We start from the raw sequence: 14,019 nt of genomic DNA, 5'->3' as shown, positions 1-14,019 counted from the left end.
GTGGGGTATCTTTTTTGGTGAGTTCCAGTGTCTTCCTCTTCATGATTGTTCAGCAGTTAGTTGTGATTCCAGTGCTCTCGTGAGAGGGAGTGAGAGCACGTCCTTGTACTCCGCCATCTTGAACCAAATCCCCTCTTTAATCCATTTTGAGTTTATTTTTGTGTATGGTGTTAGGGAGTGTTCTAATTTCATTCTTTCACATATAGCTGTCCAGTTTTCCCAGCACCACTTATTGAAGAGGCTGTCTTTTCTCCATTGTATATTCTTGCCTCCTTTATAAAAAACAAGGTGACCATATGTGTGTGGGTTTATCTCTGGGCTTTCTATCCTGTTCCATTGATCTATATTTCTGTTTTGGTGCCAGTACCATACTCTCTTGATTACTGTAGCTTTGTAGTATAGTCTGAAGGGTAATATTTTTATACTCCTCAACTGAGTCAGGTTTTTTTTTGTTGTTGTTGTTTTTTGTTTATTTGTTTTAGTTGTGGAGTGTTACTGTTTATTTACTTATTTATTTACTGGCCAGTCCATGTGGCAATGTGGGATCCTAGTTCCTCAACCAGAGATCAAACTCGGAACCCCTGCATCGGAAGCATGGAGTCTTAACCACTGGACCATCAGGGAAGTCCCTGTTGGTTTGTTTTGTTTTTATTTTTTATTTTTGTTTTGTTTTTTTTTGGTCTTTGCAATCCCTGTTTCTTCTTCTGTCAGTTCCAAGTATGTCCTATGGACTTTCATGTGTGGTGCAGCCAGCAGAATTTTTTTTCTGGCAATGGTCATATGGTCCACACCATTCTTTGTATCCTTGATAAAACTGTCTATTGAATTATCTTTCCTCACGACAATGTCTGTCACATGAATTTTATCACACACTTGGGGACTCTTGACTACTCTCTTATCTACACAAGCAAATTGTACAACTGTCTTCTAAGACAGGAACCATCTTATTAATCTCATTAGATGAAGAGAATATGTCTCAGAAGGATGATCAACAACTAAAATATTCCCAATTTTGTCAAAATCTGTTAAAATATAGACGCCACAAACTGTAGGAATAAGCTTGGCACAAGAGAACTAACCTCTAAGCAATACTCTTTCATATATAAAAAATTGGTCACAATTACAATACAGTACTTACCAGTATTTTACACAAGGATAAATCAGTTCCATATACAGGATTAGCATAATGATTTATATGTCTTATATAGGTCAATAAATGCAGTTTTTATAATTAGTGTTATAAAATTTTAAATGATTTGTTAACAACAGAAATTCTAGTCGAAGATTCAGTAGATAGGACTTACATCAATATGTAGTGATAGTCTGTAGGGTTGAAGTCCACAAAAGTAGAGTAACCATGCAACCTCTTTTTCTCAGGACATAGTCAATGTATATCTGTAGTCCAGCATAATTATTAGTTAATAACACACCCTTTTACTCTATGTCAGAGTTTAGATGATATTTAAAGTTTGCTCTAACTCTTAGGGACAGAATCAATGAGTGGGCGCCAGAGAAGGTATCCAGGGAATATGACAAGAAAGAAAATAGATGCTTAGTCTCATGGAAATCCAAGCAGGAATAAACAGTGATGTTTTTAAGAGTAAACTGAGATAGGAAGAAGCATGAAATCAATTCATGGGTCTGCACCTTCCACAATAACCGGTTAGAACGTACTTAGGTAGCTGGCCCCAGAAACTGTGATGGTGGTCTGAGACAAAGCCGTAGTTTATACCTTAGAACAAGGTCAGCCAGCAAAAGCAAGGCAGAAACAAATCTCACAAGAGTTAGATTTCTAGGAATTGTGTAGGTCAGAAATGAAGCACAGAATACCCAGAGGGGAAGACTGCATGCATAGTAAAAATAACAAAAACAATTAATATTACTGAAAATTGTTTATGTGTATTACCTCTTTCAATTTCCTGATATGGAATTTGGAGTCAGTGTCAATTTCAAGTCCTGTGTCTGTCACTTACATCCATATCACCTTGTCTAAGTTATTTAACTTTCTTATAACTCAGTATCTTGATGTTAAAGTACAAATAACGATATATACCTCACTGGTTTATTATGATGAATAAATAAATAAATAAATACATACATAAATACATACATAGAGAGAGAGAGAGAGAGAAAAAGAGAGAATATATGCACAAACACACATGGAACCTAGCAAACAAGAAGAACACATCAGTCAGAATTATTTTAAGCTAATAGCAAGGAATCTGAAACTATGTTTACTTGATTCTTAGTAGACTCTTTGTGAATGGTCTTTTGGCAAGGGTACTGAATAAAAACCTTCATTTAAAAAAAAGAACACATCAGTGTTATTATTACTATGGTGATTATGAAAAGTATAATTTGAAATGGAGTTTTTATTTCAGGATCAAAGTCCAGCTTCTCCCACTTGGACTAAAATCAGAACCAGATTGTCAATAGTTTTACTTAGTCCTGAATCACCTGATCTAGAGCCTTGTAAATCGCCATGTTAATTCAGGCATGCAAGGTGGGATAAAGCTTTTGTGAAGGGGGAAAGATGCTTCAGGTATTGGTTAAGAAGACATACAGAAGCTAGGAAATAAACAATCCTCGATAATCTCTATGAACCATGTGCTTGATAGTATTTGCTTCTAGGAAAACCCATATATTCACAGTACATTGATGTTACACTAAACCATTGGATTTGCAGGAAACCTGAGAGCTGAGAATTGACATTGTTGAATATTCTAGAATGGTTCTTATTTCTTTCCCAGAAGCATAGTGTGTATGGAATGTGACAACTTCAGCTATTTCAGTAATGTGACAAATTTATCAATTATCTAAAATTAATTAAGTGGACCTAATGAAATTAATTGCATCAAGTTGAGCTTTAGAGAAAAATTTTCCCTTCCTAAAAGAAGTACAAATAATATGGATGTGGAAAAAATGTATTCCTGATACAAAATTAACTTCAGTACATATACCGGCCTAACATTTTGAATTCTTGCCCTCAAGAAGGAGCTAAGTTGAATCTTGCTTTTCTCAGTGATGGCTAAGCTGTTGATAGTCAACAGTGGTTGACTGGTCCCCAAAAGACTCACAGAACACTCATTAGTTTTTGCCTATTGCCTGGAAAATTTTAGAGCAATACTTCCAGAGACTTAAGTAAGGACATGAGGAGATAATTATCTTTAGAGTTAAGTACTTCTCAAATATTCTATTATATACACTATAGATTCAGGTCAATTGGGGAAGATATACAACAACACTGGACCAGTCATTATTTCTCTTGTTAACAGTAAATGTTTCCAGACTACATATTCAAACGTTACTGTAATTATAAAAATCCTTGGCCCCAAATTTGAATTTGAATCAGAGTTGGCTTTGCAGTTTTTTTCCAATTCCTAAAATGTGGCTATTCGGTTAATAAAATCTTGTACTGACCACATACTTATAGCTATTGTTCTCTGTGCCCAGTTCACTCCCCCATATCTGGAGGAATCACCTTGCTTTTCCTTGCTCCATTTAAATGCTACAATGGGAGGCGTCATGGTTTTACAACAGGACCTTATTTATCTGGTAACAGGCAATATGCCCAGGTATGGGTCCTTGACTCAAGCTGGGCAAATCAGCTTTCCACAAAAATGCTATATTGAAGCTAAGAAAAATTTGATGGAGGGTTTCTCCAGGAGACTGAACAGGAACATGTAAACTTGGAATTTGTTATAACCAAGCTTTCAACCATGTAGACTAAGAAAGAAGATAATGCCAGGCCTAGGCATGCAGAAGAAATGAGAGATATAAGGTGAAGGTAGAATCTTATTCAATTGCCTGGGTTTATTTTATTCCTGAGGTTCTGCTGCATCCCTCCTCTTTATTTTCATCCCAAATTTGTGTAATCTACTGAATTTTCTTTTCTATTTAATCTCATTGGGCTAGATTCATGTTTCTTGCAATCAAGAGCCTTCACTAAAGCATACCTTATTTCTGTTGAGGACTTGGGAAAACTACCATTAACATTTACCTCTGAAAGGTATTTTCAATGATCTTCTATCTCAGTATTTCTGAGATAGTAGATAAAGAAGATGGTACATCATTAAACAGGTTTGAAAAAACCAAGTTGAACAAAGCTAAGCTCTTTTCTTTCTTTTTTTCCACTTTTGACTATCCTCTCAGAGCCTTTAAAATGCCATGTGCATCGTGACTCTCTAAGCCCATAGTACTTTGTGTAGCATTTTGCACTCACGTGTGATCCTAGAACACTTTTCTGAGGAGCATCTTCAGAAATAGTACTTCACAGAAAACCCTTTGCAATACACTGATCTATCCTAAAGAAGAAAGCAAGGCTAAGACATTTTATTTAATCTAACTCATGTCATAGCCAAAAGAGAACCAGCGCTAAATACAGATTTATACATGAGCTGTAGGACTGCGAGTGTCATAGAATGATAAACTGAGAGCGTTACGTTAGATAAGAAATTTGTTTGGCAACGTGTGTCACTGGAACAGAAGGAGCAACTGATAGACAACATCCCCTGAGGCATAAACATTACACTCTACTGACAGACTCCTTAAAAAGAGACCACAGAACCAAGCAACTTAAAGGCTCTTTGCTGAGTTGCCAACTCCATTGGCTGAAAGCTGGCTCAGACAGACCCTGCCGGAACCCCGTCAGAGCAGAGGGTGACCTCCCACTCACGCTTCTCTTGTCCCTTGCTGGACCAGAGACCACAGGACATACTGAGATGCCTCCTTCCAGGACTTCTCCTTGGAGTGGTTTGTTACCCCCTTTCTTATTTTCTCCATTTTGACTAACCCGTGCTGCGTGCTAATTGTGTGCAAAAACCACAGTGATTAATGGCCGTGTTTTATCTCCAATCCTGTGATTTTTCTACCTGGCCTTGCCACTGGGCCCTGTGACAGAGAAATGGAATTATGCATGTGAAAAATTGTATGATTTAGTTTTTTTACATGAAGAGTAGACAGTTGTTTCAAGTTTATAGGACAGTCAATAAATGCCTCTCTTCTCTTTACTTTCTTTCTCTTCTCCCCTAATAAAATCACAGATTATTTTTCTAATCCTCCAAACACTGACCATCATCACAAGCTTCATATGATCACTTAATATTACCAGTTATTACAAGCAGGTTAATATGTAAACATGAACAAAACAAGCAAACAAAAAACAGGTACCTAAAAGATGTTATAGGTTATAGAACATGGAATTTCATAAAGGCCAATAAATGACAGATAGTCACAGACGACTGTTTGTACTCACCTTGGGTCTTCAGAGGAAAAGGCGTGAGGAATGAAATCTTTACAGATGCTGCCGTGAAAACTTACCTGCAGTTTCACTGAAAGTATAACTTTGTTAAAGCTTGTGTTTCCAACCCAACACAGAAGGGGCAGCACCATCCACAAAGTACTACAGACAGACTCTGGGATCCCCTGTTTTGTATCCATTTCTTCATCTCATATCCTCCAGACATTCACACCATCTGGTAATTCTACTGCCCAATTTCACAAACATTTTTCTAGTTAGAACTTGATCATCTCTTGGCCAAGACTCTTTCAGACTCTTTTCCTATCCTTTATTTTCTACCTTGTCACCGAAAGGATTGTGACTTTTAATCTTTGTAATATTGTAACATCCAAAGTAGCTTTTAAGTTTTCTATGTTATGCTTTGTTGAATGATTACAAATAGCAAAACACTGTGTTAAATAAGCCCCCCAACACACATTACTCCATGCAATTGTCACAATAATTCTAAGTTGGATACCCTTATTTACCACACTTGCAGTAAATGCGAGAGCCAGAATCCCAAAGAAATCCTGCGCCACTTTGAAATCAAGTAGGCTCTTGGTAAATATTTGATGACGCTCAAATGTCTTTACCATGAACTCACCAGCACCCTTACAACTCCTGATTAATGAAATAAGGAGAAAGGAAGGCATTTGCCAAGTAATAATCAACACAGAATTTCCCTTTTCACCTAAACCATCCATAAGGAATCACAGGAGCAATTTTGTGGCTGATAAACTAGATTTTTAAAAAAAGTAGAAAGAAACAAAAAAGCAAAGATATTCTAAACACTGGTTGAAGGCAACAGTTTTAAAAGCCAGACCATCAGGAAATCAATGTGAGAACACAAACCATAAAACACTATCTTTATATTTCCCTGTATTTTCAACAAAGTCGGACACTGTATTAGTCATCATGAATTTTAAATGTATTTTGCACAACATTTTGTATAAATCCATTCTGGATAATGCTCAAAGTCTGTTTGAATCCCAGAAAAGTTAAAGAGGACATCCATGATCATATGTTCTTTGAGAGGAGCTACCGTGTCAGATACATGGTGCTATTTCCTGGGATCCTTACACCAGTATTTGTCAATGGTCTTACTTGGAATATTAGTTCCATGTTGTATTTAAAGAATTTTAAAAAGGATTTGTTGTTGATGTATTGTAAGTCTAGGAAACAACATATCAGGGCAGAGCTTCTCACACATTCGTATGCCATGGATTAAATCAGAGTGAGATTTGGAATACCTTAGCCCTTTGGGTGCCTAATATTGTGAGGCCATAGACAAAGGTGACCAGCTTCATTTACATATCCCATAATGCTGAACAAACTGTGATTTTCCAAGAGTGCCAGAATGTGAAAAAGGCTGCAAGCATTCAGTTAGGTTTTTTGTTTCAAGAAGCAAACATCACCTCTTGGTAAACTGATCAAAAAAAGGAAACTTATTGTTGATAATACAAACAAACATGCATATAATGGGTGAAAATACACACGGTCAAAGATACTGGAGTTCCATTTAAAGGCATACAGTCCTGGTGGTCATAAGCAGCCAGATTGGCACTACTCGGGTTAAAGGAAAATAGGACTTTGGGCTGTTAGTAGTGGTTTTGTTTTATTTTGATTTGATCAAGTTCAATTGCTTTACTTAATTTTCCAAATTTTTAATCTGTATTATAAATCATACAAGGAACATATATGAATTTTCTATATGTGATCAAAAACAGTAGGTACTTGATCACAGAACCTTTATTCACAGTTCATTTCAAAGAACCAAAGCTCTACAAAGCATATCTTTGTTAATTTGTTTTATAACTAAATTTGCTTAAAAAACCTATTCTTACACATTTCAAATGCATCTAAATAAAGCTAAAAAACAGAGAGATGCAGAAACACAACTAACAATTTTAACAAGAAGTAAATTATCAGGACTGAAGTTGGTAATCATCACACCTTCACTTTTGTATTAATTAACTTTTTTAACTGTGAGAAATTGGAGTGACAACGAGAAGAGACGAAAACTCTAGGTCTATGCTTTAAGCACAGTGGCTGCCTAACAAATGGAACGGTTTAAATTCTTTAATTATCATAAAGACTACCAGAACTCAGATTCCACCTGAAACACCCTTGCATTTTAAACATATATTAAAAGCAAAAGACGAACACTAGTAAGGTGAAAACGCATTCATATTGGCTCATGTTTTTCCCTGATTTTTCCCATCCGTGGAAAGGTTACCACCAACCTCTGAGTTGCTCAATCGAGTAACTACTCCTTGGGGGTATGCTCATCTCCCCAAACCAGTTCTAAATCACTTTGTTTATTCCACCTCCAATAACACGTTAAATTTATGTAATTCCCTCTATTTTCTAGTTCGAAAGAGTAATAGAGTACTAATCTACCCAAGGTAAACATTATTTCAGACAGACTTTCCATAATAATAATAATAAAACAGGAAATATGCCCAAAACACATTTTTAGAGGTAGAGATAACCTTTCTAATTTATAGACTGAATGGGTGACATGTGAACAGGTTATAATTTAAAAAAATAGTTCGGAACCTTAGCAGCCTGGTTCAAATAATTATCACCTGTCCTCCACCTCTGTGGGGGTCTACTCACCGGTTTCCCACTGAATCTCAAGTCTTCTTTTAGAGTAATCTCCACACAGGATCTAAATCAAAAAAGCAAATAATAGGCTTAAAAATCTTCCTGCTGTAAAACTTTCAATCCCATTTCAATACTTTTTAAAGTCAAAATCAGGGCTTCCTATTATGACCTGTAATGCCACCTTCTGTGCTTTGTTCTTTATTATATCTTTGGCCTTAACCTACTGCCCTCTTCCCAGAATATATAGCAAGTTCTTTCCTACCTAGGACTTCTGCACATGTTCATTAGGGAGGGATTTAGAATGCTCTTCACCTGCTGGGTGCAAGTCTTGCTCTCTTCATCGGTCAGGTCCCAGTCTCAACATTACTCTTCCTTTGAGAGTTTTGACCGAGAATCAAAATGACTTTCCCTTCTTTCAGGCCCTCAATATTCACTATTAACACACCTACTTTGTTTCCTTCATAGATTTTCAGAATGTGTAGATTATATAATTTTTTATTACTTGTCTCCCATAGTAGATGCATCTTATGGAAACAGACTCTTTATTTTCTTTATTCATAACTGTGCACTCTGTGTCTAGTTACTTGCCTTTCATCTAGCAGGTCTCAGTACATATTTGTTAAATGAATTAGTGATTGATTATTGGGTCACTGTTGTCCTCATATTTATTTTTCAAAGGAAAGAGGGATTTTTAAGGTTTCTGGACCCAATTCCAATGGGTGTGTGTGGGGCGGAGAGGCAGTCTTCCTCACACCACAAGCAATTCTCAGACACCATCATCAGGATGCAGAGGTTCCATGTTCTCTGGAGGTGCCACTCTCCCAGAGTCTCCATGCATTCACCAACCTGGAAGCTCTCTGAACCCTCTCCTTTTGGTTTTTTATGGAGGCTTCGTAACATAGTCATGAACAATTAAATCATTGGCCATTGGCAATCAATTCAACTTCCAGCCCCTCTCCATACCTAGAGATTGGGGGTGGGATTGAGACTGAAAATTCCAACCCTCTAATCACCTGGTTGGTTCTCCTGGCGACCAGCCCCCATCCTTAGGTGATCTAGGGGCTTTCCAAAAGTCACCTTATTAAAGTAACAAAAAACATCATTCTGTCTCTCATCACTTAAGAAATTCCAAAGGTTTTGGGATCTCTGTGCCAGAAATGGGGATGAAGACCAAACACATATTTATTATAAATCAAAATATCACAGAGGGCTTATCTTACTGCTACTTTTCATTGCTGTAAGAAATGAAATTCCTGACAAATGCCTGTTCTCATTATATAATTTACTCAAATGATGGCAAAGTGGATTTCTTGCTAGGTGTTAAGCTCCTGAGGGAATTGGGCTATGTGTTTCTCTCCATGCTAGTAGGTAGTAATAATGACAGAAAATGCTTTGATGCTATCTTAATTTCACTCTTAGAAGTCATTTCCAATGAGGAATCCTCCAGAAAATTATCAATTTACCCTGCTTTCAGGGCATAATAAATGCTATGTTACATTTACTTTAAAATACCTCATAGGGAAGTATGTAATAAAATACCAATCCCTTCCTTGTCTTCTCTCTTGGAGAGATGTTGACTTTTATACATTTGACAGTACATTCCTGCTGCTTTCCAAACACCATTCAATTAAGAAACCTTCCCAGCTGGCATAGCCAATAAATACTTGAATTTTTCTAAATGTTTTTTGGGATCTTTCTTTAGCCCCAAGACCTCCAGTTTTCACAATATTGCCATTTGAATGTGAGTTTCTTTTCATAGCCTTAGCAAAAGAAATAAAATGCACATTTTTTTTTTTAGATTACACTTTTCCAAAAATAGTGTGTAGCAAAAAGAAAAGAATATGTCTTGAAATTATTCAGCAATCACTTTAAAAATGCTTATATGTAAATCTATGTTTTGGAAGATATTTATAAAATAATTCAATTAACTTTGATTATAAATACACATTTAAATAAATGAGTTGTTAAAATACAGAATATCATTTTGCTTCCATTAGAACATAATAAAGTTTGCTGTTTTACATAAATTTGATGCTGGGGACATCTTTTCTTATCTAGGAATAAAACATAAATGACATAGTAATATAAGAATGTTGAAACATAAAGCAACTAGAAATTTTATTGTTCATTAATAATAAATTACTTATCTTGGTGATTTTATGAAAGAATATTTAAATGATTTTATATCATATTTTATGAAACTCAAAGGTCTGAATCATCTGTGAGCAACAGTAAAACAACTACAAGAGGTAAAGATTTGCTGATCCTTCACTCTATAGTTACCCTAACAAAGTACCACCAACTGGGTGGCTTAAACAACAGAAATTTATTGCCTCACAGTTCTGGAGGCTGGAAGTGCAAGATCAAGGTGTCAGCAGAGCTGGTTCCTTCTGAGGGCTGTGAGAGAAAATCTGTTCCAGGCCTCTTGACTGGTTTCGGGTGGTTTGCTGGCAATCTTTGGCATTTCTCGGCTTATAAGAAGCATCACTCCGATCTTCACTTGCCTTCATTTTCATGTGATGTTTTCCCTGCATACAAGTCTCTATGCACAGTTTTCCCCCGTTTTATAAGGAGAGCAGTCATATTGGATTAGGGTCCACCTTGATGACCTCATCTGAACTGTTACATCTGCAATGACCATATTGCCAAATAAGGTGACCTTTTGAGGTACTGGGGATTAGAACTTCAACATGTGAATTTTTGTAGGGACCTAATTCAACCCATAACTCTTACTATATGTTAAGCATTTGCCTATCATTTCTTCATTTAATCCCCACACTAGCCCCGTAAGAGGTGTCATTATTTCCAATTTAGGGTAGAGAAAACAGACTTCAGTAGGTTAATTAAATTAAATTTTCCAGTCACACACATCTGGCAAATGCCAGATCCAGGAGTTAAAACCAGACTTAAAAACCCAAGCCCCAAGTCTTTAGAATGACATTTTTTTTCCCCTTAACATCTTTATTGGAGTATAATTGCTTTACAATGGTGTGTTAGTTTCTGCTTTATAACAAAGTGAATCAACTATACATATACCTATATCCCCATATCTCTTCCCTCCTGTGACATTTTGAAACTTCTAAACAAAATACAACTTTCAAACCAGTTTCATTGCTGACATATGTCTGAAAGTAGCGATATGTATTCTCAAAAGTAATTATTTAAAAGGAAGGTTATATTTATAGCATTATTTATGGTGACAGTCTCAGAGGTGTATATTATCTTCAAACTCATCAAGATGTATATACACTATACATGAACAACTTTTTTGTATGTCAACCATACCCCAATAAAAAAGAAGTAGTGCAACAGGGAAAAATAAACAGCAATGAGTTATAAGAAAAAAAGAAAAAAAAATGACAGGGGTAGAGAAATTGCATGTAGTATTTACAAAGAAATATTGTTACTTATAACTCAAAGATTTTTTTTTTTTCTTTTTTGATGGCTTCTCTGCTGCATATGGATAAGCAGTAAATAGAAAGTAATATCCAAACTTGGTCTTCCTAAGTCATAACTCAAAAGACACTAGTGAAACAAAGATACAAGCTTACAAATGTCTTATGAAACCTCACCTCTAATCCAGGCATCTCTTCTGTGACTTCATCTTTCAAATTTTGGAACAAATAATAAATTCCTTTGGAATCAAATTTATGATATGGAAAAATATCTAGTATATCCCATTATAAAACCTTTTCAAGCCATTAACTTCTATTATAAATATGGAGTATTCATATCTTGAAAGTATGTATAACTTTGCTTGATATGATCACATTATGTATGTGTGCATATATAAATTTGATTGGGGGGAGGGTTGCTAGCAACATTTTGATTGTGATTTACATTTACTTTCCCTATAATTTTTTTCTCATCTTTTAGTTCTCAAAAATCCAAATTGGTAGTCAAATTCTGGAATGTTCCCTCAAGCTCATGGCTATAAATATTAAAACAACATACTTCCCTGGTCCTATGCTAAAATTTACTGAAAACAAGCAAAACTAACTTAACTGCCTGCTCCAAAAAATACTTGCTCTTGTAGATAAGATTAAAGGAAGCAAAATAGCTTGTTTATCAAGACTAATGGCTGCTCTTCAAGACTTACTCAAGATCCTCCCTCTACTGTGCCCATCAATCTAAAGCTTTTATATCATAATTTCTGTCCAGTTCCAATGAGTTTCAAGTCTTTGAAGAACTGCCTTAAAGATCACATATCCCATAGCTAAAAACAGTATAAATATCTTCTCCTGATTTTCCCCTTTTGAGACACTACTAAGACGATGTCAAGGTGATATTCTATTTTACTGCAATAAGTGTAATGAACTTAACCTTTTTGTAACAAAATTTTCTGGTAGTTTTTTGTAGAGTTGATAGTCAGCAAATGAAAACAGAGCATCTGGAAATATGTAAACTTCTATTTGTAATAATGGTGGTTGTGGTAGTAATAGTAGGTATAGTAGAAGCAGCGCAGAAGTAGAAACCATACTGGCAATAGCAAGTGCTTCATATGCATTCCTATTAAATTAGTATTATGAGATTCATACAAGCCACACAGTTTTTCAAAAAGAAAAAAAAATATTATTGATTTGATATATGTTTTCAGATTCTCTATATATGATACATCCAATAATTTGAAAACTGTATTAATTCTTTTGGAATCTTAGGAGACTGATACAATTAAAGTAATGATAAAAAGTATGTAGATTCTTAAGGTATATAGAGTTCTTTATTTTCTTCCTTTGTTTTAAGATTCCAAGAAAAAAAACTTAAGTAAGTAAAATTATGCCTATTTAAAAAACACAAAACCCAAGACTCAGAGGAATTAAAGTTCATTTAGGGACTATTTGAATTAAATCCTTAAAAACTCATGTTCATTACCCCATGCCAGATTCTCCCTTCAGTATGATAGTGAAGCAACAATTTACTACCTGAAATGACACGTTTTTTAATATACTGTAGCACTTTTTATAAAGTAAAATAGCACACTAACACATTTGTACACTTCATTATATCTTAAAATAAATTTTGCATTTTCAACATATTTTTATTAGTGCTTATTTCATCTTGAGATCACCTGTTTATATATTTGTTCCATTTATCTTTTTGTGGTTGGAGATTGTATACCATTCATTTTTATATCTCTTTCCCTGAATAATGTCTGGAAAATAGGGACATAATAGGGAGATGTATAAATCAGTTGAACGAATGAATGAATGAATGAGCAGGATTCTGAAAAACTGCATGGTTAATTACACAGTACATTTATTTTTTAAAAAGAACTCTGAATATTTTGTAAATGAAATATAATAATTTCCTAATTAATTTTTCATATTGGTTTTTCTTATAGTGAGCTCCTGTACTTCATTTCCCTTCATCATGCAATGGTATTTTGTTATGCATGTTTTACTAGAAAATAAACTAGGCCAGAGTGACGAATCAAAAAAGCAAATATACTCCTCACTACAATAAAAGGGATATATCATAATTCCTAGTTCTGTTTTCTGCTGAAACCTTCAGGCTAACTCCAGTTAATTTGTAAACGGAGCATAATGAAACATTCATGATGGTTCTACAATTATTCTGTTTGTGAAGCAAATATATCAACTCTTGTACACTTCATATGAACATTACAGCATAATTAAGGATGGGACCTACAACATTAAATAACCCAGAACTCTAGGGTAACAAGAAATGTCATGCGTTCCTGCTGGAAAGTAGTCAGACACTAGAAGCGACACTTTGCAATTGTTTTATAACAAAAAGTGGCCTAGATCTCTGTTCTATAATTTGTCTACCCACCAACAGCAGGTCGAAAGAGTTTTATTGTAACTCACCTCAGTAAACCAGTCTCACTGTTAAACTACTCCGACTACTCATCCCCTGGTACTTCCTTCCCTGGGGGTGAGCCCCTCGCTGGATCTTCCATTGCCTCTGAGGGCCTGTAAACACTCTGTTGCTTAGTAGACCATGATTACACACGCCAGTGTTTTTGTATCTCTTGAGTTTAATAAGGGACCAGAACCTTTCTTAATTTAAGCTTTCACTAATACAGGCACACCTCATTTTATTTCTCTTCCCTTTATTGTGCTCTTTAGATATTGTGGTTTTTTGGGTATTGAAAGTTTGTGACAACCTTTCAT

Source organism: Balaenoptera borealis, assembly GCF_965194805.1.
Source record: "Balaenoptera borealis genome assembly, chromosome: 21".
NCBI classification, from domain to species: Eukaryota; Metazoa; Chordata; class Mammalia; order Artiodactyla; family Balaenopteridae; genus Balaenoptera; species Balaenoptera borealis.
This window is presented reverse-complemented; position numbering follows the sequence as displayed.